Source organism: Lepisma saccharinum, chromosome 13 (genome assembly GCF_977018435.1).
Source record: "Lepisma saccharinum chromosome 13, izLepSacc3.1, whole genome shotgun sequence".
NCBI classification, from domain to species: Eukaryota; Metazoa; Arthropoda; class Insecta; order Zygentoma; family Lepismatidae; genus Lepisma; species Lepisma saccharinum.
This window is the reverse complement of record NC_139241.1, coordinates 59,263,786-59,278,012: the sequence shown is the minus strand read 5'-3', so window position 1 is coordinate 59,278,012 and position 14,227 is coordinate 59,263,786. Positions and strand designations below refer to the sequence as shown.

Genomic DNA, 14,227 nt, shown 5'->3' with positions numbered 1-14,227 from the left:
CAATGAAGAAAAAAAAAAGTCGAGTTTGGAAAAGGAACTCGTGCGTTGTGTTAAGACCGAGAGCACGGTGGTCCTTGAAGCTAGAGTCTGATTAAGGTAGCGACCCCAAGCATTGGTCACCAAAATGTCTGATCACAGCCAGCGAGTTCCATAAAAAGAATGGGACACAGAAGGCGGGCGGTTAATATATATCCCTTCCAGTCTGACAATTGCCGATCTCCCGAGAGTAAACAATATCTTTCACTTTGTAAACGTCACTACTGAAGAAGGAAACAAATGAGCATCAGGTTCCGAACTGAATAGATAAAGGCGCATCGAGTGTGGGGAGGGGGAAAGATGATCGGGAGATTTACCCCCCGCACACTCTAATAGATCCTCGGAGGACCTAATCTTCACGTTATACGACTCGGGAATATTGATGCCGAGGGGGAATATGTAGAACGTGCCCTAACAAGGCCCAAAGGCACACAGAGGCGAGGAAGATAACGAACATACCACGCAAACATCCATTATGAGGATGAAATTCTTCCAAATTGCCCGCTTGATCTTCTGGTTCACACGTGTGATCGATCACCGCATTAACAATGGCGGTTTGTTACTGCGGGTTTTAAAGAATGAGGTAGAGCACATTTAGCTTCTAGTTAAGGAAGCTTCTTCAGCGTGGAATGCCATCGTGGAAGTTTTGTGCGCGTTATAAATCGGCTGCTGTTAACTGTCTTGAGGTCTGATAAGGATCGCTGTGGTGCTTTCGCGGTGGATGATGATTCTGATGTTGGAAGCAAGTTTGCGCTCGCTTCTTATCTGTTAAGTATCATCTAGCTTCCTACAAGTTGGCTCTTAGGCCAGTCACACACCGGATCCGATCCGACACGAGGAGTCATTCTTGTCGCAAACCGTGTCAGGGAAGGTTTTACCATAGTCCCTTATGGGACGCCGCACACCGGACGAAACATTTGACTGTAGAGTCATTCCATACGAAATCAGCATGGCCCGCAAGCTGACCATCTCCGATTTTCATGAAATTTAGGGAGTTGAAAGTATGCATGGAACTTAGTAACTGTGAAAAGTTTGAGTTTCTCTTGAAATTCTGGCCGGATTTGATACAGTATGTAACATTCTTATTCGTACACACGGATTTTCAAAGAAAATGCTTTAATATCTGAAATTGTTTCTTTACAATTCAATAACTAATATCATTAGGAACATAAAATCTTACTCAAATTCTGTATAACCAATGACAATAATAAATTAAAAGAAACTGAAAGAGAAACATGCAATTTTTTGTACAACTTTTCTATTCGTACACTTAATAATATAAAAGAAAAAAGTATATTTAGAGCAAATTGACTGACAGTTCTAATACTTTGATGCGTATCCTTTGGCTTTAATTACTGCTTGGCACCTGTTCTTCATAGAATTAACCAGTTTCCGACATGTTTCGAAGCTTATTTTATTCCACTCGGCTTGCACAACAGTTTTCAACTCTTGTTTGGATTTGACGCCTGCTTTATGGACTCGCCTCTTCAAAATTGCCCATAAATGCTCAATGGTATTTAAGTCTGGACTTTGAGCTGGCGTTTGTAGTAGTTTGGGCACATTCCATATTAGCCAATTCATGTTAACTCGCGCCTTATGCTTTCTGTCATTGTCTTGTTGGAATCTGTAGATAGGCGGCATGTCCATTTTTTGGGCACTCTGCTTTACATTGTTCTTCAATATGTCCAAATAGACATATGCATCCATGATACCATCAATAAACTGGATGTTACCAACACCTTTGGACGACATATAGCCCCAAATCATTAATGACCCACCACCGTGTTTAACTGTTGGAACTGTGTTAATGTGATCATTGTCTTTATTTGATTTTCTCCATACCCTATTTATCTGATCTGACCCGTATATATTAATCTTGGACTCGTCTGACCATATGACACTATCCAAGAATTCCTGGTCCTTGTGATGTGCTCTTTCGCGAATGAAAGTCTATTCCTGCGATTCACCTTATTTACATACGGCCTCTTTCGTGGTATTCTGCCATGATATCCATGCTTCCACAAGGCACGTCGGACAGTTTGATCGGACATCATCTTGCCAGCAACATTTTCTTCTAACGGTCGTAACTAAGGAACACTTAGTCGGGGGTTTTCTGGCACTTTTTAAAATAAAGCGTTCATCACGTTTATTCGACCGTCTCTCTTTTGATTGCCTCGGCACATTCTGTGTTGAACCTTCCTCTCTAAATTTGTTTACTATGTATTGAACTGTGGAGTGTGATTTATTGACTGTTTGTCCAATTTTTCTTAACGAATAACCTCTAAGGGCCAAATTTATAATAACATCCTTCAGATCGGAACTAAGTTACTTCACTTTTCCTATTTCGAGCACGCTCATAGATAGACGATAGACCTACAACAATACCTACGCCAGCATTACGCTTGACGGGGAGCGCGCCTGGATGTTCAAACTTGTTACGAAGTTGCAAACTGCACGAAATTGCTCGAATAGCGGTGGCGCTGCATGCGAGGAAGATTGAAACTCTTGCCTGTACGAATAACAATGTTGCATGAAACAGCGTGTTTTTCTCTTTTCACACAAATTATATGCTCTTTTTATACACTTTGAACATACATTTTTATTGACATTTGTTGGCGAAACCTTCATTAACATTAATTTCCAGGTACATACGAAAATGATTATATTTACTAGTAGATATGACATTTTTTCCACGGAAGTTCTATGTGTACGAATAACATTGTTACATACTGTATATCACTTAACTTTCTTTTCATTGAAAATGTTTGAGTTGAATTCAATATGGCGGCCAACATTTGGCGGATCTCCACTTGACACACACACACCTATGGTTCCCAGTGGGCCTAACATGTTTCTATCTACCCAGCATAACTCCTTCACATTTTATAGGGGACGTTATGGGACTTTTGACTCACCCTAGTACATTGTAATGAGGCCTTTGGCAGTCGCATAGCTACACACATTATTTTGTATCTTCTGATCCCATCGCAGTCCCAGTTTGATTTTTCATAGGTTTTAGAATATAGCATGGTGTGCCAAATATACTTGTTTCACAATTTTTGGCGATGACGTTTTCAGATATCCAAGATCAAGATCATGTGACAAAATTGTATTTTTATCCAAAGGTAGGCTTATTACATATCATTGGAAAGATTGTTCCATTCCCTGCACAATAAACTTTATTTCAGCTTCCTAAGCCAAATAGGAGCAGGGTTATAGAGTTACTTAAAATTTTCACGGTTATTAAGTTCCAAGCACACTTTCAAGTCCACAAATGTTATGAAAAACAGAGATGGTCGGGTTGAAAATTGCACATATCTGTGTTGATTTGGCATGGAATGACTATATAGTCACTTCAAGAAACTTGAAGCCAACAATTACAGGTTGTCATTGAATCTTACATTAAATCGTTAATATCATATTTTCTAAACAATTATTTGCTAGAAATATATTCAATTCACAACATATAAACTGATACATCAATTCTACATACACATGGACACAATGATTCTGCTGTAAACTGTTATGCTTATAATGTATCGTCATGGAATCGTTACCCGCTTACCAAATTATACAAGACAGACGTAGACCTACTCTGTACATGGACGAAATCTTCTATCAGATTTTAGCCAACAAATTGACTCGTGTTGCTGCGTTGTGTCGTGTCGCGTTGATATGGGTTTGTAGAATCAGCAGATATTTTGACTGTTCATTTGAGATGAAGCTTATTTAATTACACAACAGTAAAATAGTGAACAAGACTGAAGTCGACGACAGACAGCCCTTATGCACAAACAAAAACTCTGCGAATAAGTAAGTTTTACTGAAACGTACGTACAGTGGGATCCATGAGCATTGCCGTGCAAATTGTCCATCGCCATGTTCGTGCACTTTATTTGTCCCAATAAGAGCTTCAAGAATTAAAAGAAAACTCAAAAGAAGCTGTTGACAACTTCAGCACGAGCATACATAGAAAAACACAAAGGATGTAAGAGAATAATTAATGAAAATAGTCATGGACAATTTGCCGAGCAATACTAGTGGATCCCACTGTACAATCCAAGAAACACATGCCAGAAGAAAAGTATATAAAAAGTAGATATAGAAATTAGTGATATTCAATCGAAGCACGTTTTAACTTCTAAACTCGTGAAAATATAATGCGTAGAGCAGTTTCTTACATAATGAGGTCAGGTTTGTTTCGATCTCTATTTTGTTGCCGTGCGTTTTACTACACCTGGTGATATGCAGTCGCGCGGTGAACATTTACATATGTGCGTGCCTCGAATCTTTACATATAAGCAAAAAAATGCCCTTACACACATGTGCACTCCTAGATCTCTCTTTGTGTTGTTATTAATCGATTAGAAAATCCCCCCTCCCCCTTTTCTCTAAGGCATAGGGTTGCCGTTATCAGCAGAAGTGCAACCTTTAAATCTATAAGAAAATATACCTGAAAAAGAAAGGTATGTTGAAACAAATATAGTGGTCACTCTCGCTCGAAACAGGAAACAAGGCAGCTGCCGTGTTAAGCTTTATCTCTCGTGTCGATGTATATTTTTTCCTTTCTGACAGTTTGTGACCTCCAGCTAAAATAATGGGAAACGTAGACTCTGCGAATTGAAGAGTTGCTCACGAAAAGTTTCACGAACGACCAAAGAAGTCCTGCGACCGACAGGTGACAAGTATATGCGAAGTTGGAGAAACGGACATGTTCGAAAGATTGTCAACTGTGCGCATCGACAAGATTACGAATTCCAATGCCACCTGGCGGCCGAATTGAAGCTTGCTTGTGGAAGGAACTGACCAAGGGCTAACAGGAAGCGAAGCCGCACATAATCGTATGTAAAAGAATTGATGAAATTTCTCACACAAGCAACGCTCACTGAATACTGAGTTTCTTAATGTTGAACATTTGTAACGCCAGACCAAGGTGAAATTTATGCACAAGGATCATCAGGTTTAAGGAACACGACAGGTGACGTCATCTGAATTAGAACATTGTAATTTTAACCGTTTTATGACAATTTCCTCACATGTGCGTTCAATTATCATTGGAAAAAATGTTCACGGACACACCTGCATAATATGAACCTTAGTTCCAGGCAAATAAAAAAATGGGGTTCAGTTTATGGATGAGCCGATATCGATGTATTGGTTTGATTTTATTTACATATACCAACCAATATTTTCCCCGGCATTTTGATGGTAGGCAGGGTCTGCAAAAATGCCGCGCGACACTTTCGCGAAGTTTTACATAACTGGAAGTTATGCAAAATTCGAAGTTTCCATTGATTTTGTACCAATAATAACCGTGGTGGAACAGCCTATGAGAATCAGGGCCTACCTACCTAGCGACTGCCGGCCTCGCTCCAGAGGTGGGAGATCATCCAATCAGTGGTGAGTGGTGAGCACGACGAACCCCCAGTCGTCGTACGTTTCCATGGCCGGGTTACTTACTCATTCGTAGCTCCCCAATTTCCTCACGATTGGGTGGCAACCGGTCCCATACACAGGCCAAAATCTCAGGAGGAAAGTTGTTACTCTTAATCAAGGAAACTGGTACCTGCGCGCGTCCCGTATGTGTGAAAAACTGTATTTTGTGATTACTTAACAGGCATTTTTATACTCCGATGTAATTTTTTAATAATCTGAACTTTTGGTATATCACTTGGCATTGGTGGCCTGTTCCGAGATCCTTGCGTTAGTGGTCGACTTTCGATCTCATTTCTTGTTTCGAGTCCCGTCCAGGGAATGTGTGTTATTTCACTCATTCTCCTCTTAGTGGTTTTATCAAAAGTGGAAGAAAAGCGACGTAAAGTAACAAAAATAGAAAATACAATTACGAGATTCTTGATGTAAGACCACAGGAAGAAATCACATGGAGTGAGGTCAGGCGAGCTCGATGGCCAGAAACGTTTCAGAAGAGGACCGGAAGATCCTGCCGTCCTGGTCGCTTAGCAGCACAGAGGCAACCAGTCGGCGAGAATTTCGTGCGCCACTGACGAATCGTCTTGCCTGCAGTTGTCTCTTGAAGTACGTTGCACAAAAACGTACTTGGGCCGTCACTTTTGACTCGTTTTTTGGCAACTTTCAATACATAAAACGCTTTCTGTTCATCGGTACACTCCATAATTGCGATACTGCCGCTCCTAGCGGAGAAAGGATGCAACTGCATCGAGACGAGCTTCCGCATCTAATAATAAATATTCTTCTTTCTGCCGTGTCTATCTTGGTTGGTTGCTTTGTTATTGTTTCCGGAAACAACAAAGGGAATTATGAACTATCCTGTATAGATTGTAGGGATATCAGTGTGGTTTTCAATAGTTCCATATTAGCGCCAAAGACCACGGTGTGCAACACACTAAACAATGGAAATTTTATGTAAAGAAATATGGTAAGCAGAATGTGTTCTACTAAAGTAAATCTCCGTGGGGTAACAGTCCTGTCCAGCAGATTTTCACTGGGTGAGGTAAGTTAATGTGCTGACCACTACTGCTGCAATTATCTTACTTCTTATTTCCGAGTAGATTCCAACTGTCTTAGCGACGCTGGCACCGAAATTTTCTAGCTCTCATTGTTTTTCTTTCTAGTTATTTTGTTAAAAATTCATTTTATGCGCATACAGACTAATCAGGACTGGACCTACAGTTTAAAGTGGGATTAGAACTAGGGATGTCCAAAAAATCCGGATAACGGATATCTGGATTTCGAATTATCTGATATCCGTTTCTGATGCAACGGATAATACAAATATAAGGATAATTCGAATATCCGGATAGTACAGATTTGATTTTATGAAGGATTTGTAGAAAATCCGTACTGTGCAATGTGACTTCACCTGGTATCGGACGACATTACCACTACGCCATCGGGAAGGCCAGCTCTCATTGGGGACCGAACCTGGAACCGATAGCAAGACAGCCGAAAATGAAAACCATTCAGCAACTCCCCCCCGGGAGCCCTTTTTTAAAGCTAGTCAATCTAAATATTCACCAAGCGACGACATATTATTGTAAAACAGTATGCATGCTCGTGAGTTTTTCTTGATAACAAATTGTTAATACTCCTCGCTGTTTGCTTGAAGTTGCAAATGTTGTGCATTTTTTTAAAGACGACCTACTTCTTAATCTGTTACACTTTAAAATAGGAAATAATAATTTTAAAATTACCTGATCTATTGTTAACCTTAAAGTGGTAATCACTGTAAAGCTTGGATCACATGAGTCGTACCGCGTCATCTGCCTGTAAAGAATGATCACTAGAACGTGGATTCTAGGTTTTTAACCTGTTTTTTTTCCCCTTGCAGGTAAATAAGAAGTAAGAAGTTAGGTCAGTGTTCCATTAAAAAACGTAACAACTGATGATGTTCTAGAGTCCTTAAAATAACCTATTTTGCATACTAGATATGTTTTTTAAGGTCTTGCAGGATTTTTTATGTCATGCAGAGGTATTTGCTCTGTTTGGTGACAAATTCCATGACTAACGTGTTTGAACATACTTTGTCTATTACACTCTCTCTAAGTCTATGTTTTCAAAGCTGTAAACAAAGTAAAATTTCTGGCGTCACTGTAACCTGCACAGTCTAAAGTGCAAACATCTGGTCTTGCTATCTTTTGTGTCAGTTCGGTGCTTTGTGGCATTCACGTCTTGCGAAGGAACGTATCAGCATTCAAATTTGAATCACTGACTATGTTTCTGTTCAGAGATCATCTTCAGCATGTAAGATGATCCTCACAGACTAGAAGACGGAGTTTGACTGTAGATAATATAAAAAAAGATTGTTATGTATTCAGGGTGGCCATGATAAAATTCAAGTATAATTCTGGGCTTTCAAGGAGAAGGGTACGTACAATGAATGAATGAATTTTCCTGAGTTTGTTGTTTTGAAGTATCGTTGCCTTTGCTTCTATATGTTCTTTCGCCCTTTACATTGGTGTTGTTAATATCTTGTTATGATTCCCTCTGCAACTGTCGCTTGAGGGGCGTACGTACGAGCAGATGTTTTCTCTATTTCAACCTTATGTATTACCGCTTCTCACCACCCACTCATACACATATATCGTAACAATATAAAGGGTCTGTGCGATTCCAGCGTATCCAAAAATTCTAATTCAATCAATTAAACGGTATATATATTTAAACTAAACTAACTTTCGATAATCACATATCAACCATCACAAAAAAGGCAATGCGTATGCTAGGCTCACTTTACAGATTCACCGAAATCCATAACCCAAAAGCACTTTCCATTTACTTCAAAACTTTTGTGTCCCCCATTCTAGAATACTGTTCACCCATCTGGAACATGGCTGCCCCTTCTCATACCTCCAAGATCGAGCGTGTTCTCAGCTTTTTCCTCTCCATCGTTCGATATAGAGTGCCGGCTCTGAGACACCTACCTAAGAGAGATCTGCTTCTAAACTTAAACATAAATACTCCAGAATCACGTAGATACGTTGCAGATATGAAATTACTACATAAGATAATTAATGGAAACCTAAGATGCAGCATCCCACTCCACGAACTCTCCCTCAGAGTGCCTAGACACAAAACACGGAGCAAGGAAACTTTCCACACTGCAACTCCAAGACTCTCACTCATTCAACGTTCACTATGTCATAGGCTACCAAATCAGTTCAATGTAATCTCAAACCAAACCGATATATTCAGTTCATATCAATCTTTTATCACCAACAAAGAAAAAATTGTACATAAGTAATGCTTTTGTGAAACACATCTGTTTACCTTGGAACTGTCTCGACTTGTTTATGTTTATATTTTGTTTATTTTATTTTATTTTGTTTCGTGTGTTCATTTTAACACTAGTGTACTGTTTTACTGTTGTTTCTTTCCGGTTTAAAATAGCTTCTGCTGTACTGGAAATTTCAATAAATAAATAAAATATTTAATTTAAGGTGTGGAGTTTACATTTGCCATTTCACTTACTCAGACTCGAAACACATCTACAAACTCAAGTTACAAATGTTACGGGATAAACTGATCTAGGTTCAAACTCAAAATTACCTAATCAAATTCAAGATATGCTGCAATATCTTCCGTTTATCAGATAGATTGTTCAGCAAAGACACAATTACAAAGTAAACGGATCGAGAGAATTCTGCTAAACTGTGAAAAACTTGTCTCGGAGTATTTATAAATAGTATAAATTCAATGGAATTTGAATTAATAAAAGTTGCAATTTTTCTTGTCTACCGAGAAAAATTCACGCATAATTCCTGGAATTCAAGGAATTCGGGGTGTGTAGTCACCCTGTTATTGTGCAGCAAATTATACCTACGTAATTCATTCTTCACTTCAACAAGTAGCTAACAGCATAGGTATAGTATTGCAATAATTTGTGGCTAATTTTCAAAATCATGCATACAAATGAACATCTGGTGAGAAAATTTAATGTTTGATTGTTACATGTACCTACAAAATTTCTTACGGTTCTTTTGATTTTATTTTTTAAAGACTGTACCTAATCAGTATTTTTCAGGACCATTTTGAACAACCCCTGATTATCATTTTTGTATTTGGACAACTTTTAAAACGAAGAGTAAAAATGCTAATTAGCAATTAAGAAATATTTGATCATGTATCCTTCTCAGTCTCTCCGGAAAAAAATCATGCGTACGCTAGTATGTAATGTTTATTTCATGTTTGAAGTATCGTGAAGGGCCCCGTTCATACTCTCGTCATTGGTAGTACTTCAAAACCGTTTCTTAAGTATGTAGAAGAAGATATGTGCATTGCTAATGAAGTAAAAAAGTTTCAACCAATGCCCGATGTGCATCTATCTATTTCGGCTCCAACAATTTAATTGCAGTTGTCGGTTACAAGAGAATTGGGTGGGGGCGGTCGGAAGTACCGGTTGTAAAATAAGGGGGGGGGGAGGAGACCGGAAAAAAACGAACGCTTGTAAAACCTTAGGATAACCCGCAAGCAAATGGGTTTGGCGATAAAAGCAGAAAAAGGAGGAGTATTACTCGTTTTCCTTAATTAATATCACATAAATAATCACATGCGGACGCAACACACACAAATGGATGTGTGTTCTCGTGCGAGTGGGGGAGAGAGAGAGTGGACAATGGGAAAAGGTAGGAGGGGTCATAGTGCGTGCGAGATCCTTGCTGACCGCGGCGACAGCTGTGCCTCAATCATTTCACTGTCCTGGCGACAAAACCTTCTGGACATTTTCCCCAAGAATTTGCCACTGCAGTCGCCAAAGACGTTCAGGATGCAAGACTGTGGTGGACAGCCCAACTGGTGCCGTGGCGACAAGTGGACAGCCAAACAGTGCCTGGAGGTTCCGAAATCGATGCTACTGGTGCGTTTATGGAGAATTATCGGTGGGAAAAGTGAACGTGGATAGGTTTTTCATGAACTGACAATGAACATGTCTTGCGGTGCAACCACCGTGACCGCAAGGCAAGCCGTGACAAAGGATTTGGTGCCTTTCATTGAACGATGAGCTTCAACAAAGGATGTTAAAGGTTAGTAAACACGGTCATTACTTCAAAGTGGTTACTTCGTGCGTCTTATTTGGGTCTTGTCAGTTTTAACCCGATATCATACACGCATTATCATCCAGAATATTGAAGAGTTTGGCCTTGTACATAATTGTGTTCGCTTGATTGTAGCATGGCGTTTTACACAGTGCACTGTGGAGATTTTTTTTCCGAGCAGCAAGAGGTAAACATTTTCAACTGTCTCCAACACTGTCAGAACAGAGTTAAGAATATTTGGAAACAAATATGAATTTGAAATATTTTTCACTTACGAATTCACACTTTTAAAATAATTAAAAGCAAATACATTCAATACGTGATGAATTCCAAGCAAGTGGAGATTCAGAGTAGGTCTAATTGCTAGCCAAAGATGGATTAGATAGATGGAAAAAATAGTAAACCTTAATATTCCCAAATTTGTGAACAGATTTAAGTGTATCTTAAATAAACAGTAAGAGACAACTTTAGCTGGCATGTAAACAATATTGTTTCTTTCCTAGCGATAGAAGTGATTGTGTATGCTGTAGTTTTTGGATCGGATTAGTTAATACCAAGGTCAACCACTGAATGCAGTGGATCAGACACGTAGCCAGGGGACAATTGTTCAGACCATGTCCCTGTGTAAGGCGACTCTGGAGTTCGCTCAGCCTCTAACACAATGGAATATCCCTGGAGGAAGGGGATAAAGGTGACAGGGGCGTGTTGCTAATCAATCCACAATGCCCAGATCGTGAATGTTTGGAATTCCTACCTCCATTACTTGATGCACTGTGGAGGGAATAGAAAATACGTAATACATTTAGTTACCACTTCGTTCGTTGCACTCAGTTAAAAATATAATTATTCATTCCTAGAGCACTCTGTGCAACAGCAAGGAACATGAGATGTATGCGGTCAGAAAGTGTACAGAAGGCGTTCCAAGTCAATTCAGGTACGCAGTAATATTACCCCATAATTTTTTGAAGCAAGCATATTCTGTGAAAAAGAAAGTATTTGAAGTAAACATTGCAGAAATGATTTTGGGGTCTAGTCGAGATTGCCACAAATCTCCATTCGTGTGTTGAGTTTGAGTTTTTAAGCCCACTTTATGCACAGATAGGCTAATCGGAACTGAACCTACAGTTTAAAGTGGCCGCTGTGCAATGTGCCTCCAGTAGGGTTCGAACCCGGAACTCCTTGATTACAAGGCACAATTGTGTCTTGAAAGTGTCGTGATTGTCCTTCTATACTCTCGAAAAACCTAGCAGAGGGTATGTAAGGTTATATGTCGAAAAAATGCAGATAAGTGATTCGGTAGAACAAAATTTCACACACCCTTTCATAACAAATAATTTATATATTCGCTATTGTTTTCAGTTGAGTATTGTAAATTATACGTACCAAACATGTAATCCATAGTATTTTGTTAAATTTTTTTTGTAAAGGAAAACATTATTCCATTAAAATAACGCAAGGATGAGTAAACACAACTGCAAAGAATCATAAAGGCATCTATACCTGCCTTATAATCATAAAAACCTATCCTAAAGTCTAAGCTGAACTTTAGGGCGGAAATATTCAACATTTATGTATATGTAGAAATACTACCAAACATGTCTCGTTTAAAGTACACATGCCCGTGTAATATATGTACTTACTGAACATGTGCATTACAATGTGCAAAATAGTTAATGGTGTTGCATACATGGCATTGTCTACCCAGAATGTAAACGTTGTGCAAAAATGCATGACCTTGTCAATATATTTTAGATGCATTTTTGACACAAATGTATATTCTGTGCATATTTACTTTACATATGCTACACACACTTTTGTTAGTTGTATGTCAAGGAAAACACACACGTAATAATTGCTACATATGGATATGCAATGAATTCGATAAACACAATCTGTTGCGGAACGCTACAAATACTACGTCTAAATGAATTAATAATATGTTTTCTTGTACCAATGACTTGTATTATTATTAAAAGAGCGAGAATACAAAGTATAAACATTTACGAAAATACGTTATTAAATAAAGACAAAGAAATCATTTTTAGTCTAATATATGTCTTTCAAAAGTTTTTAAACATGTTATCTAGGAACTGATACGTCTTTATATGCTCCCAATTAATTTCATAAACATATGAGCACATGCCAAGCTAACTTAGGGTTCAAATTGAACGAAATGTGGAGTCAGAAGTTATAATAAAATGTGAAGAATAAATAAAGATAAGAGAAGTTTAATATTTTTCATGAATAAGATACACGTATTAAATATATCATAATAAATGTAATGTCATTTGACAATTATTATAGACATTAACAACTCTTACAGGTATTAATATAACTAATAATTACAGCATAAATCAAAATGTATGATTTAAGTTTCAAATCACTGTTATAAAATTGTAGCAGAAAATAAAAATTTCGTAGTTGGCAAAGAAGACTACATTAATATTCGTCAATAAATCACAAATACTTTTTGAAACATGACATTCAAAAAGTACAAACTTTATTGCAATACTTTCAGAGCTGTTTGACAAGAGTCGTGAAACTTTTTGAGAATCTCATGCTAATATTAAAAAATTAACGTTCTATTGTTGCACGACATATAGGAATTGGATATTTACTGACTTAAATGTAAAGTATTTGATCCACAAATTCTAAACATACGCCAAGATAAATAAAAAAAATATTCCCCCTCCCAAAAAAAGTTAAGGAAATGCAAAAATGGCATTCTACATGAATTTCCCACAATATAACCAATGCACGTGCACGTACTTCTTGTTACTTGTTCCACGAACGTTCATATATGTAAGGGGATAATTTATATATGTGTGTGTGTGTATTATAAAACGTTATTCATACCGACATCTTTTATTCCGGTTCCTTGCTTAAAATGTTGAAAAAACGTAAATGCGAATTTCAATTTTTTTTGGACGAGGAATAACAATTTATTTACGCAACATTATGCGATATCAGTAGCCTTTGAAATACAATAACAAAATAAGTCTGGTTACGATGTAAAATGTAAAAAGGGATCAGTATGTTTCTATTATTCGTCGCTATTATTTATATTCAACATATAAGCTAACCTGACTGCTTTAACATTATAAATTCTAGAAATGGAAGCGTATTATGTTTCTAGTAATATAAACACCAAAAATTGCCGTAACTTTACGTGTATGTTTTTATCATAAGTGCAGCACTCCTCTAAATATGTATTTAAAATGTTCACGGTTGATAGAAAAACTGCAATAAGATTACAACACCGGTAAACTTCATATTTCCGAACCGGTCTTCTGTGTGAGCATGGGAATTTGCTGCATTGACTCGCCGATATAAAGCCACTTGAAACTCCCACAGAAAAGAAAATGTTCCGTAACATTTGCTCGGAACACTTCAAGCTCAAAGAAAGAACGTTTTTCCTTCTCCAAATTCACAAATATTAAAAAAAAACTATGAACTTCTCATATAGATCTACAGAAGAATAGTTTCCATAAATTTTTATGATAAATTATATTTTAACGATAAAAGCTGTAATGGAGTTACTATTCAAAGCAAAATAAAATATATATTGGCGAGATCTATTCCTATCATTTGTGAAACGAATATTAGTTACAATAAATATTTAGAGATTAATGAAACTGATTTCTATCTAGTATTCATTAAGACAAATGCCTGATTGATCC

At 37.7% G+C, this 14,227-nt stretch overlaps 1 protein-coding gene across 2 annotated transcripts in view; it reads left to right on the top strand.

The window, feature by feature from the left end:
- LOC145997331 (paired box protein Pax-6-like) overlaps positions 1–14,227 on the top strand; it is a 358,136-nt gene that overhangs the window by 108,788 nt on the left and 235,121 nt on the right. Inside the window, exon 1 of one of the 2 annotated variants that reach the window (XM_083134249.1) lies at positions 10,272–10,535. The exons of the other annotated variant lie outside the window; for it this stretch is intronic. The gene's annotated coding sequence lies outside the window, so the exon portion shown is untranslated. Of the gene's footprint in view, positions 1–10,271; positions 10,536–14,227 lie in introns of those variants that run through there. 2 annotated transcript variants of the gene reach the window in all.